At 47.8% G+C, this 17575-nt stretch overlaps 1 long non-coding RNA gene across 12 annotated transcripts; it reads left to right on the forward strand.

Moving 5' to 3' along the window:
- The first annotated feature begins 1066 nt into the window (after window positions 1-1066).
- LOC119276905 lies at window positions 1067-4382 on the forward strand. Of its 12 annotated transcripts, none has more exons than XR_005136852.1 (7): window positions 1072-1890; window positions 2053-2115; window positions 2272-2352; window positions 2771-2976; window positions 3082-3256; window positions 3403-3475; window positions 4178-4382. It is a non-coding gene; the product is annotated as an uncharacterized LOC119276905 (long non-coding RNA). The 12 variants fall into 12 exon arrangements; XR_005136851.1 differs by lacking the exon at window positions 2053-2115 and having other exon boundaries at window positions 1073-1698; window positions 1769-1890; XR_005136845.1 differs by having other exon boundaries at window positions 1067-1698; window positions 1769-2352.
- Window positions 4383-17575: the final 13193 nt, after the last annotated feature.

Consider the following 17575-nt stretch of genomic DNA (forward strand, 5'->3'; position numbering starts at 1 on the left):
CGACGCGTTGATAATAATAGTCGGGCTAGTGGTGAGGGTGGGGGGAGGGGGGGTGGGTTAATGGGGCTTGACCTGGTCGACGTGGATCCACGGGCGCGAGGGGTCACTGGCAGCGATTCGGCCGCGTGGCCCCGACGCCGCTTCGGCTCACCGCGCCGGAGTGGATAAGAACGGAACGGAACGGGCGGCGCCCCGCGACAACCAACGCCGGCCGACCTGCTCCTGCTTATTCGCCGCTCGGTTTCACTTTCACCTCCGTTTACTGTGATCTGATGATGAGAGGATAACAGCAATCTGCTGGGGGAATTCGGTCGGTTTTTGTTTGGTTTGGCTGGGTTGCGGCTGGGCTAGCGTGTTGGGTTCGGAATAGAATGCCACCGCACTGGGCTTGGGCAGAAATGTTGGTGCTGCCCCCCCCGCGTGCCGTACGGTGCAAGCATGCATGCGCGTTGTCTCTCCTGAGTTTTTTTTTTCATCCATTGTCTCTCCTGAGTTAGGAGGGCGCGCTCTCGTTGTCTCCCCGGATTTGTACCGGTGACGCCGTGCCGTGCCGTGCCGTGTACGACCACGTACCGGAGTAGCAATTCCTCTCGGCGACGCGGGACGGGTTTTAGTTTATGCCTCTTAACTAAAGCACGGGGGTCTTAAAGAGGAGGACGACGGAGCAGCGGCTACGGAGCTTGGTCATTGCAGGCCGCCCGATCCGTGCTGTGTGGTTAAGCGTTGCTTTTACCGGCGCGGACATGCAAATCGGAGCAACTGCTTCCGCCTGCAGTTAAGTGCAATGTAAGCCGAATCAGTATGTGCTAGTACTTCCTCTACATTTATTTATTTTTTCGAATATCTAATTCAACTACAAAAACGTCTTGTACGTAGATGAGTAATACTTAAAAGAAAGAGAGAGGCAGATCCAAACAATCACATCCATTCATCGTTAAAATCTAATGGTTTTTAATTATTCTGTGTTTAAAGCTACCAACCACGCAATAAGCCACAGTCTATCGATCGCTAATCTGCCCCGCAGTAATAATAAGAAAAAGAAAACAGCCTGCCCGCACGATCTCCTCCTCCGGCACGACCTCCTCCTCCTCCTCCCACAGCCGCGCCGTTCGCCTCCTGCAGCCGCGCCCTTCACCGCCTCCTCGCGCAGTCGGAGCCACGGGAAGCGGTCGCCGGGAGCCTCCCCAGCCGCGGGAGCCCGCCCCCGCTGCGGGTCGCCGGGAGCCTCCCCTGCCGCCCCCTTCGCCGCCTCCCCAGCCGCAGCTTGGCCGCTGCCACACCGCCTCCGCCACGCCTCGATTCCTTCATCCTCTTCCCGAGCCGCTGGCGTCCGTCACGCGCCCCCTACTCTTCTCCTCCAACCTGGCCAGTCCCCACACCCGGAGCCCCTGCGGATCGAGGCGTCTTCCACGCAGAGGACGACGCGGGAAACCTCCATTGCCCTCCATTCTGACGGCCGCCCTACAGTTGCCCCGACACGATGGTTCTCCTCTATTGTTCTGATCGAGCGACGTGTTCATTTTTTATATTTTTTCTGTGGCAGATCATGACGACGACCCTGACAGGAGAGGAGGAGGAGGACACGGAGAAGAAGGACCGAGAGTTAGACATGGATGTGCATTATGAGGCAACACGCCGCCGTGTTTGCCCCACCATCTTCTGATCTCTTCAGCATTCCTGCTGTCTTGGGTTTTCTCTGTAAGTTTGGGTCCGTAGGCACACACCCTCATAATCTCTGTCGCTCCCTCTAATTTCTGTGGACATACAGACACACGCAGTGTTTAGAACGATGTCCGCTTCAGAGTTTCAGTTCAACTCACCCAGACAGAAATACATTCTATCACTGGCTAAGCATAGTACGAACTGGGTGGACATGGAGTCAAGGACATGGTAAGGAAGTCAAGCAAGTGGTTGATTTGCTCTCTTCTTCGTTTCACCATGCTGCACCCCTTCTAGCTTATTAGTCGCCTCTTTCATCTCTTTTCACTGTACTAACCTGCCAATATTTTCCCATCTCTGCAACGATTGACATGTTTAGTTTTAGTTTTACAGTAGACCAGAATGTATGCTGATCTACAGTGTTTCTTAATTGTACATGGTCTTCTCAACTTCAAGGTCATAACCGATTCAGTTTTGTTTATAATCTATTTTCCCTATCACTTTTTAACTCTTGAATTCGCCAGGCCAACCATCCTACAGTAGTGTAGGAATTCAGTTAGCACGTCATAACATGTTATTCTCTTTCGATAATGCTTTTGTTGGATTTTTTAGGAACAAGGTGGCGAAAAAATAAGTGGTTGTGGAAGCAATGGTTTGTTTGGGGAGGTGGAGAACATTTTTATGTTATTTTTGGTAGGCATGAAGACACCCATTTCTATTTGTTCATAGTAATTCACTCCAGGCTTCTGATTGGATCATTACATTGATGTTCCAGCTGCTGGGCTACATGGAGTTGTTTTTGTTTAAAACATATGATCTTGACGCTACCCATTTTTCCCTGTCAACATTAGCTTTCTCTCTGCCATTCAGAATTGTTCAGGACAAATCCATGCAGATATAGACCTTTAGTATCCTTCTCATTGATGAAATTTATTTCCATCTATCCAGTAGGTTCACTATAACAGCTAGATTACTTGCGAAATTGTAATTATGATTATTCCACTTTTAATGTAATTTATAGAGCTGACGGGCAAAAGTTGTGCATGTTTTAATTAGTTACAAAAGATATAGTTGGAACTAATAAAATCATGTTCATTATTTGGTAACTAAGTCAGAACTCGGAGTCGGGACAACTCAACAAGGGAACGAGGAGCCTCAAGGGAGATACCTGCATAACACTGGATGCAGTGAAGAAGGAATCAGAAATGTTCTTATGTTTTAGTGGCGGAATGGCAAGGCGGCCGGTTAGATGACCTGGGTCCGTGGCGAGTTGGTGGCTCTCGACTACAAGAAGATCATTGAGGCAATCGATAGTAGGTTGGTAAATTGCTAACAAAACATGTTTAGAACTACAAAACTGGCTTTGTTCTGTTATTTATTTATTTTTTGACTAAAAGTAGCAATTTATGCTTCCGTATTAAGATTTCAACAAGAATCTATAAAGGGCTCTAAGGGAGTAGAGGAATCAAAAGAAAACACCTGACAGTGCAAAGTGCACTTAGGCAGTAAGGTCAACACAAGACTACTCATGAAACGATACACATACGAACTCCCGGACATTGCATACCGGGGAGCTTTCTTCTATTTAGGATTTAAGGTACTCGATCATTTGTTCTAAGTTCAGTATTAAGTTAATTTTTGTTCTGAATGATTACAAACACAATACATGTTGGTCTAAGAAAAGACTTTTTTAATTTGTAATCCCTGTGTAATACCAATCAATTTTGTTTTTTGCACATCTAGGCTGATAATATGCTCACGAAAAGACAGGAATGCAGCACCACTCCAATCTTTAGAAGGTCCCCACCCTGTTCTGGTATGTTTATGCTTATGCATCTACAGAATTATTCGATGTTACATTGATGTGTGAATGGTGTATCGTCCCTGTTCTGGTATGAAAATCGGGTTGCTAGGAATAATCTCCATCATTCCTGGGTTGTGCATATGTGCTGTTCTATATTCCCCTCTTTATAATGCTATGTGTTGTGGTCAACGCTCCCAAGCTATGATAGCTCGCTGCTGGTAGGTTGCCGCCCTGGCCCTCACATGCTACCAGCATGTGTTACTGTACATTTTGCTTTCTTACATGTCCTAAATTATATTTCAAGGAAGATGACTATGATTTATAAGCACACGAACACATCACAATGTCACATGGTAATGCCATGGTGATGGCAATCTAGGGTCATTTCTGTTAGAGAAGCCCCCTACCCCCTAGCCCCCAGATATGCGAATTCTGAGCGTCACCACGAATAAGTGCAGAGGAATAGTGGGTAGACCGCAAACCCTAAATTTATAGCAATTCTGAATACATTCATGTGCCAATGAGGTGTCCATGTAATCATGATGTTATATTAGATTTTTTATGTTGTTATTTCTTACCCTGGTAGTACAACTATGTATACAAAACTCCAACACTGCTAGCGAAGTGTCTTCCCTTCTAACTGTTTGTCCAGGAAAGTACTATTTATCTCGGATAGGGTGTGCTAACCATTGAACAACTTACATACCTTTTCAGTGATGAATGTGGATAAAGACGAAGCAGAGAACATAATATCTTGGTGAAGGCATCTCAACCGAGATGAGACATTGTTTATTTATTTATGTCATATCCTACTCATAGTCTGTTGTTCTGTGAGCAATTGTTTGTTTTTTAACAGCTTACCATTGATAATGAATCGTGTATGGTGGCTTTGTTAATATTCAAGTAGTATTACATATTAGTAATATTGAATGCATGTTTTTTTTTGTGGTTTACTTATGACTAGGTGCTTGTCAAAAAATAGAACTGATTATCCCATCATTTGATTTAGTCAGTATATTGTTTGTGGATAAGTCGAGACGTGCATTGCACGTGCAAGCTTATGTGATGTCATTGAACTACTTAAATACCTTTTCAGTAATGAATCTGGATAAAGACGAAGCAGAGAACATAATCTTGGTGAAGGCATCTCAACCGAGATGGGATATTGTTTATTCATTTATATCATATCCTACTCATAATCTGTTGTTCTGTGAGCAATTGTTTATTTTTTAACAGCTTACCATGGATAATGAATCATGTATGATGGTTTTGTTAATATTCAAGCAGTATTATATTGTTTTTGTATAAGTTGAGACGTGCGTTGCACGTACAAGCTTACTAGTTTTAAAACAGTAGATGCTCTGCGTTGAAACAGCAGGTGCTCCGATGTTTCTTTTTCATCGCAAAAAAATATATCTTTTTTCTCTAGGCGTCTGGATAAGCTTCTACTGACATTAAAATGCTCTAAAGCGACGCGATGCGGCTAGCAATATAACATTCTTGTTTATGCGCTGCAGCTGGCCAAGGATGAAGTCTCAGAAGAACGTAATGTGGACAGAAGATAATTGATGTTATCGTTAATGTTGCGATGGACTTTGACGAGTTCGGTGGCTAGTTGTTTTTGGTAGAGCCAAATGAACTTACGGAACGCGGCACCTAACGCGGCACCAAATAAACAAAGGCCCATGTCTGATGGCAACGAGTAGTTGTAATAATTCTGTAAACAATTTGCTAATGCGATGGTGATTAATCAACTAAGACAAGGATGGAACGCGACCAAATGTTAAAGCTTGGCCGCTTTCTCTCCCATTTGGGCGACGCAACACCTTTTTTATTATTACAAGAAAGTGACTTGTGCTGAGAAAGTGCGGAGTGAATAGGAACCAGTGGCGGTGGTTTGAGGAACGCAATTCACCAGACCTGACAGTCACGGCCAGTCGTGCGCGTGATGGGAAAATAATACACGCCCAATTGTCTATGTAAGAAATGAAACGCGTGTAAGGCCCCGATTGGATTGTTTGATTTTTCCTACACCTGTAAATGTTTACACCTGTAATTTACAAGTCTCCAGTAAAATCCATGGCACAAGCTGTATTTTGCTTCCGGTTGTAAGCTGTGCTTGGCTGGGGGTTGCAATCCGGATGCTTCAGGCTGGATCTGGCCGCTTGGAGTAAGAGAAACGAGCCACCGGCTGTCCGCCGGCGCCTCCCCGTCCTGTGGTTTACGGCGGCTAGGCCCTCGTCCTCGCCTACGGTATCGAGAGAGGGGAGGGGTATGGGGAAAACAGATGGGCTGGGCTCTGTATCATATACAAGCCGATTACAGTTGTAAGTAGCGAATCGTTTTTTCTAGGGGTATGCTTTACAGCCCGAAAATGGCCAACCAAGTGCGTATCTAAAGTCCAACCGGTTTTCCTTTACACGTGTATATTTTACAGGTGTATTTGCTTCAAATACGACAATCCAATCAGGGTATAAACAGTATGCACGCTCCGGCAAGCTCAAATTCAGGCACGAGTTGGCGTTTGCTGCGGGAAGCTCAATCAAATTCCGAAACAAGTCCGGATGGAAATGTCGCCGTTGTTCCAGAACGAGCGATGGTGGGATTGGGACCCGTGAGGACGTGAACCTCTCACGCGTTCCGTTGATGGCAGCGGCAGCGAGTTGCCGACGGCGAATCTGTGATGCGTGATGCTCACCATGCGGGCCCTTCTTCTGTCAGGAACTGAAGCTGCAGAAAGTATCCGGGATATTTTCAAGCTCTATGACGAAGGGCAATACTACATGCGATGGGATATTTAAGGGTGGATGACAAAGCATGTTTTTTCTTTCTTGCGTGTAAGGATGACAAAGCATGATAACAGTAGATAAGACCATCGTATATGCCTCGGGCCTTGTTCGGTTAAAACCTCTCCTGGAGGGGATTGAGGGAGACTTTGACTTGTATGGAATTTAATCCACCCTAATCCACTCCAATCCCTTCAATTTTGTTGCAACCGAACAAGCCCTCAGTGTTGTGGAGCGTGGAAAAGAGCAAACTGCGATTCTATAGCTAGAACAACTGTGGCAGAGTCGTCCTATAGACCGAAGCATCAATACGACGATTTTACTCTCTTTTTTTACTCGAACCTGTGAGAATTGCTTCACACAGTATTCTTTTAACATTTTTTTTCGAAGATAGGTACGGCGATTTTACTCGAAAACTCAACTTTAGCAAAACCATCATATAGCTTCTGATTGTCGCAATTTATAGAGTTCGCTCCATAAATGAGCACGCGGACTCCATATTTGGAGGCTAGAATGGTTAATATGATGCTCGCTCCAAGCCCGACCATTGGTGCGGGGTGGAAGTTTCACCTTCTTCCTCTTTGCACCGCGCATGGGGTTTGTAGCAGAGTTGCCAGGGCACTCATCCATTGGTGCTAATTCATCGGATTTCCATGGCCAGCCCATTCGATGATAGCCACTTGATATCATTTCCTGACTTGTTTGTGAGCGGCCCGGGAGGAGCCGTCATGGCAGTCTGAGCAATCTGGAGGTGGCGGACAAGAGCGACTGAGTTTCTCACCAACAACCAGGAGTTGTGTGAGCCGCCCTTTGATCGCCAGCCGTCGGTGGGAGCTCTTTCTTCATTGTTGAATTCGTCCCTCGCCAAATCGTCTTTATGGTCACTTGATTGAAAATATGAAGTTGTTCATGTTGGAGCGGGAGTTTATTTCGGTTAAGATAGCCCGTTCATAAAATAAGGTTTCTCACTGTATTGCTAATTACGCTCGTATGGCTTACAGTCTCACTTGTTTTTAGAAAAGGAGGATGACCCCGGCCTCTGCATCTGGGCAATGCATACGGCCACTTTATTAATTATTCTTATAAGACCTTACAAAGTCATACAACAGCAAGACTAAAGCCACCGACTAAGCAACAAATGTCGCTACCTATCCAATCGATGAAGGGGCGCTGATAGTTTGGGCCTAATACCAAACAGACATCGTAGCCAAACCTAAACATCTAAGGCCTGAGGTCCCAACCAGGACGCCTGCCGGGTATGGGGCACCTACCAGTCCGGCGCACTCCTCAACCAGGACGCCTGCCGGGTATGAGCCCATCGCAGCCACCTGCCACCAATCCATCTTTAGAGCTGTACTGTTGCATCTACCTTGCACGGTCTAGCTACCGTCGATGCCACCACGACGCCAGACAGCTTCCTCCTCCCGCGCGAGTCCATCTCCGCGCATCGGACGCCGAGACTCGACTGCGCCATGCCGCCGAGACCCACCGTCGATGATACTGTTGATGCCACACCGCTCCACTTACATGCCATCTCGCGTCGACTCCGAACTATCAGCAACTCCACCACCCTGAGCAGTCCTCGGCCGACGCCTTCAGGAAGGAACACGACACCGAAGTGCCATCGTCGCCCAAACAGAGGAACAGAGGCTTTCGCCTGCGCTCATGGCAGAGGTGGGGGTGTATGATGCACACCGAAGCCTCCAGGAAGGTAATCGGCACCGAGGGCGTCGACTTTGGTGCGGCCGCCACGCCGGCCTGGAGTTTCCCCCGGATCCATGCCCACCCCCAGATCCGTCCAGGCAATATTGGAGTCGACCGTAGTCGCTACCGTAGCCAGCACGAACCAGAGTAGATCGAGTTGGAGACGACGCCTCCCATGGAACTCCGGGCGGCCATCAAGGAGCCGCCGTAGCACCGTCGCGTCCACGCCGCCCACACAGCCGTGGAAGCCCCCCATCTGCACCCGCGGGTGCCGCACGCCAGGCAGGCCGCACCGCGCGCCACCGATCGTGGCCGCCGCCCCGAGATCCCCGCGCCGCCCGAGGCACCGGCGGTCAAATCTGAAGCAGATCGACCACGACCACCATAGGCGCTTCCCGAACAGCCCCCCACGCGACCATCGGGGGAAGCAGCTCCTGCTGTCGCCCCTTGAGCCCTCGCCGGCGCGCCCCGTTGTCAACGCGCCGCCAACTGCCGCTGAACGCCACCGGCGCTAGGTCCGGCCGCTGCGGGAGGAGAGATCCCGCCGCCGCCGATGCCAACTAGGCTTTGCCCGGCGGCGCGCCCCGGCGGCGGCAGGCAGGAGAGGTGGGAAAGAGGGCCGAGGGCTTGGCGGCACTAGGGTTCCCCCCCTGGTCGCCGCGCGGGGCGACCCATGGGAGGGAAGGGGAGGGGAAGGTCGGCTTAGATGACCTGAACACGCACATCATACGGTCTCACTTGTTGGTTACAACGATGCCCCTTTTCATTCTAGATCTTGTATCAGCAGACTATAACCTCTATTACTTTGGAATAAAACTCCTTTATCCCCGTAAAAAAAGAATTGCACTCATGTTATTGTTGTTTTCTTCCATGACCCAAACTAGTGAACAAGAAACTACAAGATAAAATTGCAAGATCTAAAAGAGATACCCTCCAGTACTCACGTCTCCGACAACAACACTAAAAAAGAACTTGATGTTTACTACATAACATATATTGTTGTAGATTTTGTTGGGCCTCCAAGTGCAAAGTTATGTAGAATAAGAACAAATATCTCTCAAGTCGAAAGTATCCTTCTAATCTCGAGCTCAAATGCTCCTGCCATGAACTTTTTTTGTGGCGAACTTTAAGAAATGTTTAAAGTGCATGCAATTTTTCACCATGAAATCACATTGGAGCAAGTCATGGCAAAAAAAATCAGAGCTCCAAAATGTGTTTGAAAGTAACATTTTCAGAGTATCGATTTTTTCACCACATCTTGCACCGATGTGATTTTGTGATGAATTTTTTCATGCACTCCAAACATTCTTTAAAGTTTGCCAAAAAAATAGATTTTTTATTTTATTTTTTTGAATTTACTGTTCATGCAGGAGAATTTGAGCTCGAGCTTAAAAACTCAACATCCCTCTTGTTGAGCTAGGATTGTGTTTTATTGTTTCCTAGTCTAGAGATACCTCCCGATCCTTTCCTTGTACAGTGCGTATGGTTGAGATATTCATGTCCATGTACTCTTTATATGCTACGGCATACGATCAATGCAAATATTGTCAAACTACATGGTATCAGATACCGAAAACTTCCTAACCTAAGCTTCCGCCGTCGCTGCTCCTACCCGTTGTCGTCGCCACCTCTCTCTCTCTCCCCCACCGACCACCGCAGCTCTCCTGCCGCCGTCTCCTACCTCTCCCACCGACTGCCGCATACCCCCTGCCACTGTCGCCCCCACTTCTTCTTCCCTCACCACCGAACACTAACCTACCTCACAGCCATCGCCTCCAACTCCACCCTCTACGACGGCTCAAACCCCTTTGCCATCCTCGAGCCCGCCTCCATCGAAGACCTCCGCAACCTCAACATGCTCGACCGGGTCCCCGCTCGTCTCTCTCAAGACGGCTCGTCCTGCTACTCCTGGAAGACCTACTTCAACTTAGTCTCCCCTAGGTATCATCTCTAGGAGCACACCGACGGCTCCGTCGATGCGGCAGCCATGCAACACGACGTAGAGTGGTCGGCCATCGATGCCACTCTTATCCGTTGTTTTTTTCTAACCATCTCGAAGGGCCTTTTTTACACGGTGGTGCAGGATGATGATGACGCCTATTTTGTGTGGAAGAAGCTAAACGATCTCTTCATCGACAACCGTCCTTAGCGACTCGTGTTTCTTCATCAAGAATTCTTAGGGTGCCATCAAGATAACTCATTCGTGTATGAGTATTGTACACGCCTGAAGCGTATCTGCGACGAGATACGCGACACTGGTGAAAATGTATCTGACGATCTCCTCCTCAGCACCCTTGTCTCCGACCTCAGTGCAGAGTTTACTAATGCGGTGTACAACCTCACGCTCATCCCCAATCCGAACTTCCCCAAGGTTGTTTGCATACTTGCGGTTGGAGGAGCGCCGCATGAAGAAGATGAAGGCGCGGGCCATGCATACCGACCTCGTCGCCCGTACCTCGCACGACGCGCCTCCTCCACAGCAGCCGATAGCCCCTCCTCGCACCCACTGGGCTTTCCCTTTCCTACCTAGAAGACGGCACCCGCCTCTCCCGCCGATCGCGGCGGCCGCCATGACAAGGGAGGCCGCAAGGGCCAACAACGGTCGGCCAACCCTAATCGCGCATCTTGGGTTGCTTCCTAGCAGCAGTTGCTACCCATGCCGATGTGGGCCTTCGTCCATAATTCGTGGACCAGAATGGTCCATACGTACTCCAGCCGGTGCCCCGCCTGTCGGCCCCCGGCATCATCAGCGCTCGCTCGGCACAACACTAGGTCTACATCGCCGACCCGCAGCCGGCCGCGGCCTACATGGTGTCGCGGGCACCCTCCTACTAATAGGCTAGCGCCCCTTCTAGTGCATAGTACCTCCACCACTACCACCCGTGCCCATGGGACCCGGTGCTCCTAACGGCGCTGCACTCTACTCCCACGCCGAACTCCTACACCGGTGGAGGAGGTGCTTGGTACATGGACACCGGGGCAACTGCCCACATGTCGTCCTATCCTGGTAACCTTGCCACTTCTTTTCCCAGGAACATTTCTACTCGCATCACATTCGGGGATGACTATTCTCTCCCGATCACACATGTTGGTCATACATATTTTTCCGTCTAATTCTATTCCTATTAATATGTCTAACGTTTTTGTTTCTCCAAAACTAAAAAAAATCTTATCTCTGTTTGTTGTCTTAATGAATGTGGTTTTTCTACGAAGGACGCCCATACCCGAATGGTTCTCCACTGGTGTGATAGCCCCGATGAGCTCTACTCAGTCCACCCACCATCCACCACTCCCATCGCCCTCTTCTGCTGGTATGAACCTCTGGCATGCTCGCTTGGGACATCCCAACGTTGCTACCTTCGTCATATTCTTAGGAGTTTTTGTTTCACTTGTCATAAGGTTGTTGAACACACTTGTCATTCTTGCCGTGTCGGCAAACACGTGTGTCTTGCCTTTAATGACTCGTCCGCGTCCCCGTTCGTCTTTATCAAGACGACTCATCCAGCTACTCCTGGAAGACCTTGAGGGAGTCCTGGATTAGGGAGTCCTCGGACAGCCGGACTATTAACACAGGCCGGACTGTTGGGCTATGAAGATACAAGATAGAAGACTTCTTCCCGTGTACGGATGGGACTCTCCTTTGCGTGGATGGCAAGCTTGGTGATTCGGATATGTAGATTCCTTTCTTTGTAACCGACTTTGTATAACCCTAGCCCCCTCCGGTGTCTATATAAACCGGAGGGTTTAGTGTTAGGGAACGTTGCAGAAAATAAAAAATTTCCTACGGTTTCACCAAGATCAATCTATGAGTTCATCTAGCAATGAGAGAGAGGAGTGCATCTACATACCCTTGTAGATTGAGCGAAAGCGTTCAAGAGAACGGGGTTGAGGGAGTCATACTTGTCGTGATCCAAATCACCGGAGATCCTAGCGCCGAACGGATGGCACCTCCGCGTTCAACACACGTACGGTCAGGGAGATGTCTCCTCCTTCTTGATCCAGCAAGGGGGAAGGAGAGGTTGATGAAGATCCAGCAGCACGACAGCGTGGTGGTGGATGCAGCAGCGATCTCGGCAGGGCTTCGCCAAGCGTCTGCGAGAGGGAGAGGTGTAGAAGAGGGAGAGGGAGGCACCAAGAGCATGGGTGCGGCTGCCCTCCCTCCCCCCTCTTTATATAGGCCTCCTAGGGGGACACCGTCCCTAGGAGATGGGATCTCCGGGGAGGGCGGCGGCCAGGGGGGTGGCTTGCCCCCCAAGGCAAGTGGAGGCGCCCCCACCCCTAGGGTTTCCAACCCTAGGCGCGGGGGGCAAGGGGGGCGCACCAGCCCACCAGGGGCTAGTTCCCCTCCCACTTCATCCCATGGGGCCCTCCGGGATAGGTGGTCCCACCCGGTGGACCCCCGGGACCCTTCCGGTGGTCCCGGTACAATACCGGTAACCCCCGAAACTTTCCCGATGGCCGAAACTTCACTTCCTATATATAATTCTTTACCTCCGGACCATTCCGGAACTCCTCGTGACGTTCGGGATCTCATCCTAGACTCTGAACAACTTTCGGTTTACTGCATACTCATATCTCTACATCCCTAGCGTCACCGAACCTTAAGTGTGTAGACCCTACGGGTTCGGGAGACATGCAGACATGACCGAGACGCCTCTCCGGTCAATAACCAACAGCGGGATCTGGATACCCATGTTGGCTCCCACATGCTCCTCGATGATCTCTGAACCACGATGTCGAGGACTCAAGCAATCCCGTATACAATTCCCTTTGTCAATCGGTATGTTACATGCCTGAGATTCGATCGTCGATATCCCAATACCTCGTTTAATCTCGTTACCGGCAAGTCATTTTACTCGTGCCGTAATGCATGATCCCGTGACCAGACACTTGGTCACATTGAGCTCATTATGATGATGCATTACTAAGTGGGCCCAGAGATACCTCTCCGTCATACGGAGTGACAAATCCTAGTCTCAATTCGTGTCAACCCAACAGACACTTTCGGAGATACCCGTAGTGCACCTTTATAGTCATCCAGTTACGTTGTGACGTTTGGCACACCCAAAGCACTCCTACGGTATCCGGGAGTTGCACAATCTCATGGTCTAAGGAAATGATACTTTACATTTGGAAAAGCTCTAGCTAAAGGAACTACACGATCTTTGAGCTATGCTTAGGATTGGGTCTTGTCCATCACATCATTCTCCTAATGATGTGATCCCGTTATCAATGACATCCAATGCCCATAGTCAGGAAACCATGACTATCTGTTGATCAACGAGCTAGTCAACTAGAGGCTCACTAGGGACATGTTGTGGTCTATGTATTCACACGTGTATTACGATTTCCGGATAACACAATTATAGCATGAATAACAGACAATTATCATGAACAAAGAAATATAATAATAACCATTTTATGATTGCCTCTAGGGCATATTTCCAACAGTCTCCCACTTCCACTAGAGTTCAATAATCTAGTTACATCATGATGAATCGAACACCCATGGAATTCTGGTGTTGATCATGTTTTGCTCTAGGGAGAGGTTTAGTCAACGTATCTGCTACATTCAGGTCCGTGTGTACTTTACAAATATCTATGTCTCCATCTTGAACATTTTCATGAATGGAGTTGAAGCGACGCTTGATGTGCCTGGTCTTCTTGTGAAACCTGGGCTCCTTGGCAAGTGCAATAGCTCCAGTGTTGTCACAGAAGAGTGCTATCGGCCCCGACGCATTGGGTATGACTCCTAGGTCGGTGATGAACTCCTTCACCCAGATTGCTTCATGCGCTGCCTCTGAGGCTGCCATGTACTCTGCTTCACATGTAGATCCCGCCACGAAACTTTGCTTGCAACTGCACCAGCTAACTGCCCCACTATTCAAAATATACACGTATCCGGTTTGTGACTTAGAGTCATCCAGATCTGTGTCGAAGCTAGCGTCGACGTAACCCTTTACGACGAGCTCTTCGTCGCCTTCATAAACGAGAAACATATCCTTAGTCCTTTTCATGTACTTTAGGATGTTTTTGACCGTTGTCCAGTGTTCCATGCCGGGATTACTTTGGTACCTTCCTACCAAACTTACGGCAAGGTTTACATCAGGTCTGGTACACAGCATGGCATACATAATAGACCCTATAGCTGAGGCATAGGGGATGACACTCATCTTTTTTCTATCTTCTGCCGTGGTCGGGCATTGAGCTGAGCTCAATTTCACACCTTGTAACACAGGCAAGAACCCCTTCTTAGACTGATCCATATTGAACTTCTTCAATATCTTATCAAGGTATGTGCTTTGTGAAAGACCTATGAGGCGTCTCGATCTATCCCTATAGATCTTGATGCCTAGTATGTAAGCAGCTTCTCCAAGGTCCTTCATTGAAAAACACTTATTCAAGTAGACCTTAATGTTGTCCAAGAGTTCTATATCATTTCCCATCAAAAGTATGTCATCTACATATAATATGAGAAATGCTACAGCGCTCCCACTCACTTTCTTGTAAACGCAGGCTTCTCCATAAGTCTGCATAAACCCAAACGCTTTGATCATCTCATCAAAGTGAATGTTCCAACTTCGAGATGCTTGCACCAGCCCATAAATGGATCGTTGGAGCTTGCATACCTTGTTAGCATTCTCAGGGTCGACAAAACCTTCCGGCTGAATCATATACAATTCTTCCTTAAGATGACCGTTAAGGAATGCCGTTTTGACGTCCATTTGCCATATCTCATAATCATAGTATGCGGCAATTGCTAACATGATTCGAACGGACTTTAGCTTCTCTACGACAGAGAATGTCTCATCGTAGTGAACCCCTTGAACTTGCCGATAACCCTTAGCGACAAGTCGAGCTTTATAGATGGTAACATTACCATCCGCGTCCGTCTTCTTCTTAAAGATCCATTTGTTTTCTATCGCTCGCCGATCATCGGGCAAGTCTGTCAAAGTCCATACTTTGTTTTCATACATGGACCCTATCTCAGATTGCATGGTTTCAAGCCATTTGTTGGAATCTAGGCCCGCCATCGCTTCTTCATAGTTCGAAGGTTCACCGTTGTCTAACAACATGATTTCCAGGATAGGGTTGCCATACCACTCTGGTGTGGAACGTGTCCTCGTGGACCTACGAAGTTCAGTAGTAACTTGATCCGAAGTACCTTGATCATCATCATTAACTTCCTCTTCAGTTGGTGCTGGCACCACAGGAACATCTTCCTGAGCTGCGCTACTCACCGGTTCAAGAGGTAGTACTTCATCAAGTTCCACTTTCCTCCCACTTACTTCTCTCGAGAGAAACTCTTTATCTAGAAAGGACACGTTCTTGGCAACAAAGATCTTGCCTTCGGATCTGAGGTAGAAGGTATACCCAATGGTTTCCTTAGGGTATCCTATGAAGACGCATTTTTCCGACTTGGGTTCGAGCTTTTCAGGTTGAAGTTTCTTGACATAAGCATCGCATCCCCAAACTTTTAGAAACGACAGCTTAGGTTTCTTCCTAAACCATAATTCATACGGTGTCATCTCAACGGATTTAGATGGTGCCCTATTTAAAGTGAATGTAGCTGTCTCTAGAGCGTATCCCCAAAAAGATAGAGGTAAATCGGTAAGATACATCATAGATCGCACCATATCCAATAAAGTGTGATTATGACGTTCGGACACACCGTTACACTGAGGTGTTCCAGGCGGCGTGAGTTGTGAAACGATTCCACATTTCCTTGAGTGCGTAACAAATTCGTGACTTAAATATTCTCCTCCACGATCTGATCGTAGGAACTTTATCTTTCGGTCACGTTGATTCTCTACCTCATTCTGAAATTCCTTGAACTTTTCAAAGGTCTCAGACTTGTGTTTCATCAAGTAGACATACCCATATCTACTCAAGTTGTCAGTGAGAGTGAGAACATAACGATATCCTCCACGAGCCTCAACGCTCATTGGACCGCACACATCAGTATGTATGATTTCCAATAAGTTGGTTGCTCGCTCCATTGTTCCGGAGAATGGAGTCTTGGTCATTTTGCCCATGAGGCATGGTTCGCATGTGTCAAATGATTCATAATCGAGAGACTCTAAAAGTCCATCAACATGGAGCTTCTTCATGCGCTTGACACCAATGTGACCAAGGCGGCAGTGCCACAAGTATGTGGGACTATCGTTATCAACTTTACATCTTCTGGTATTCACACTATGAATATGTGTAACATCACGTTCGAGATTCACTAAGAATAAACCATTGACCATCGGGGCATGACCATAAAACATATCTCTTATATAAATAGAACAACCATTATTCTCGGATTTAAATGAGTAGCCATCTCATATTAAACGAGATCCAGATACAATGTTCATGCTCAAACTTGGCACAAAATAACAATTATTAAGGTTTAAAACTAATCCCGTAGGTAAATGTAGAGGTAGCGTGCCGACGGTGATCACATCGACTTTGGAACCATTCCCGACGCGCATCGTCACCTCGTCCTTCGCCGGTCTCCGTTTATTCCGCAGTTCCTGCTTTGAGTTACAAATATGAGCAACCGCACCGGTATCAAATACCCAGGAGCTACTACGAGTACTGGTAAGGTACACATCAATTACATGTATATCACATATACCTTTAGTGTTGCCGGCCTTCTTGTGCGCTAAGTACTTGGGGCAGTTTCGCTTCCAGTGACCACTTCCCTTGCAATAAAAGCACTCAATCTCAGGCTTGGGTCCATTCTTTGACTTCTTCCCGGCAACTGGCCTACCGGGCGCGGCAACTCCCTTGCCGTCCTTCTTGAAGTTCTTCTTACCCTTGCCTTTCTTGAACTTAGTGGTTTTATTCACCATCAACACTTGATGTTCTTTCTTGATCTCTACCTCCGCTGATTTCAGCATTGAATATACCTCGGGAATGGTCTTTTCCATCCCCTGCATATTGAAGTTCATCACAAAGCTCTTGTAGCTCGGTGGAAGCGACTAGAGGATTCTGTCAATAACCGCGTCATCCGGGAGATTAACTCCCAGCTGAGTCAAGCGGTTGTGCAACCCAGACATCTTGAGTATGTGCTCACCGACAGAACTATTTTCCTCCATCTTACAGCTGAAGAACTTGTCGGAGACTTCATATCTCTCGACCCGGGCATGAGCTTGGAAAACCATTTTTAGCTCTTCGAACATCTCATATGCTCCGTGTTGCTCAAAACGATTTTGGAGCCCCGGTTCTAAGATGTAAAGCATGCCGCACTGAACAAGGGAGTAATCATCAGCACGAGACTGCCAAGCGTTCATAACGTCTTGGTTCTCTGGGATGGGTGCTTCACCTAACGATGCTTCTAGGACATAATCTTTCTTGGCAGCTATGAGGATGATCCTCAGGTTCCGGACCCAGTCCGTATAGTTGCTGCCATCATCTTTTAGCTTGGTTTTCTCTAGGAACGCGTTGAACTTGAGGGTAACATGGGCCATTTGATCTACAAGACATATTGTAAAGATTTTAGACTAAGTTCATGATAATTAAGTTCATCTAATCAAATTATTTAATGAACTCCCACTCAGATTAGACATCCCTCTAGTCATCTAAGTGATACATGATCCGAGTCGACTAGGCCGTGTCCGATCATCACGTGAGA

The sequence above is a fragment of the Triticum dicoccoides genome, chromosome 3B, assembly GCF_002162155.2.
Source record: "Triticum dicoccoides isolate Atlit2015 ecotype Zavitan chromosome 3B, WEW_v2.0, whole genome shotgun sequence".
NCBI lineage: Eukaryota > Viridiplantae > Streptophyta > Magnoliopsida > Poales > Poaceae > Triticum > Triticum dicoccoides.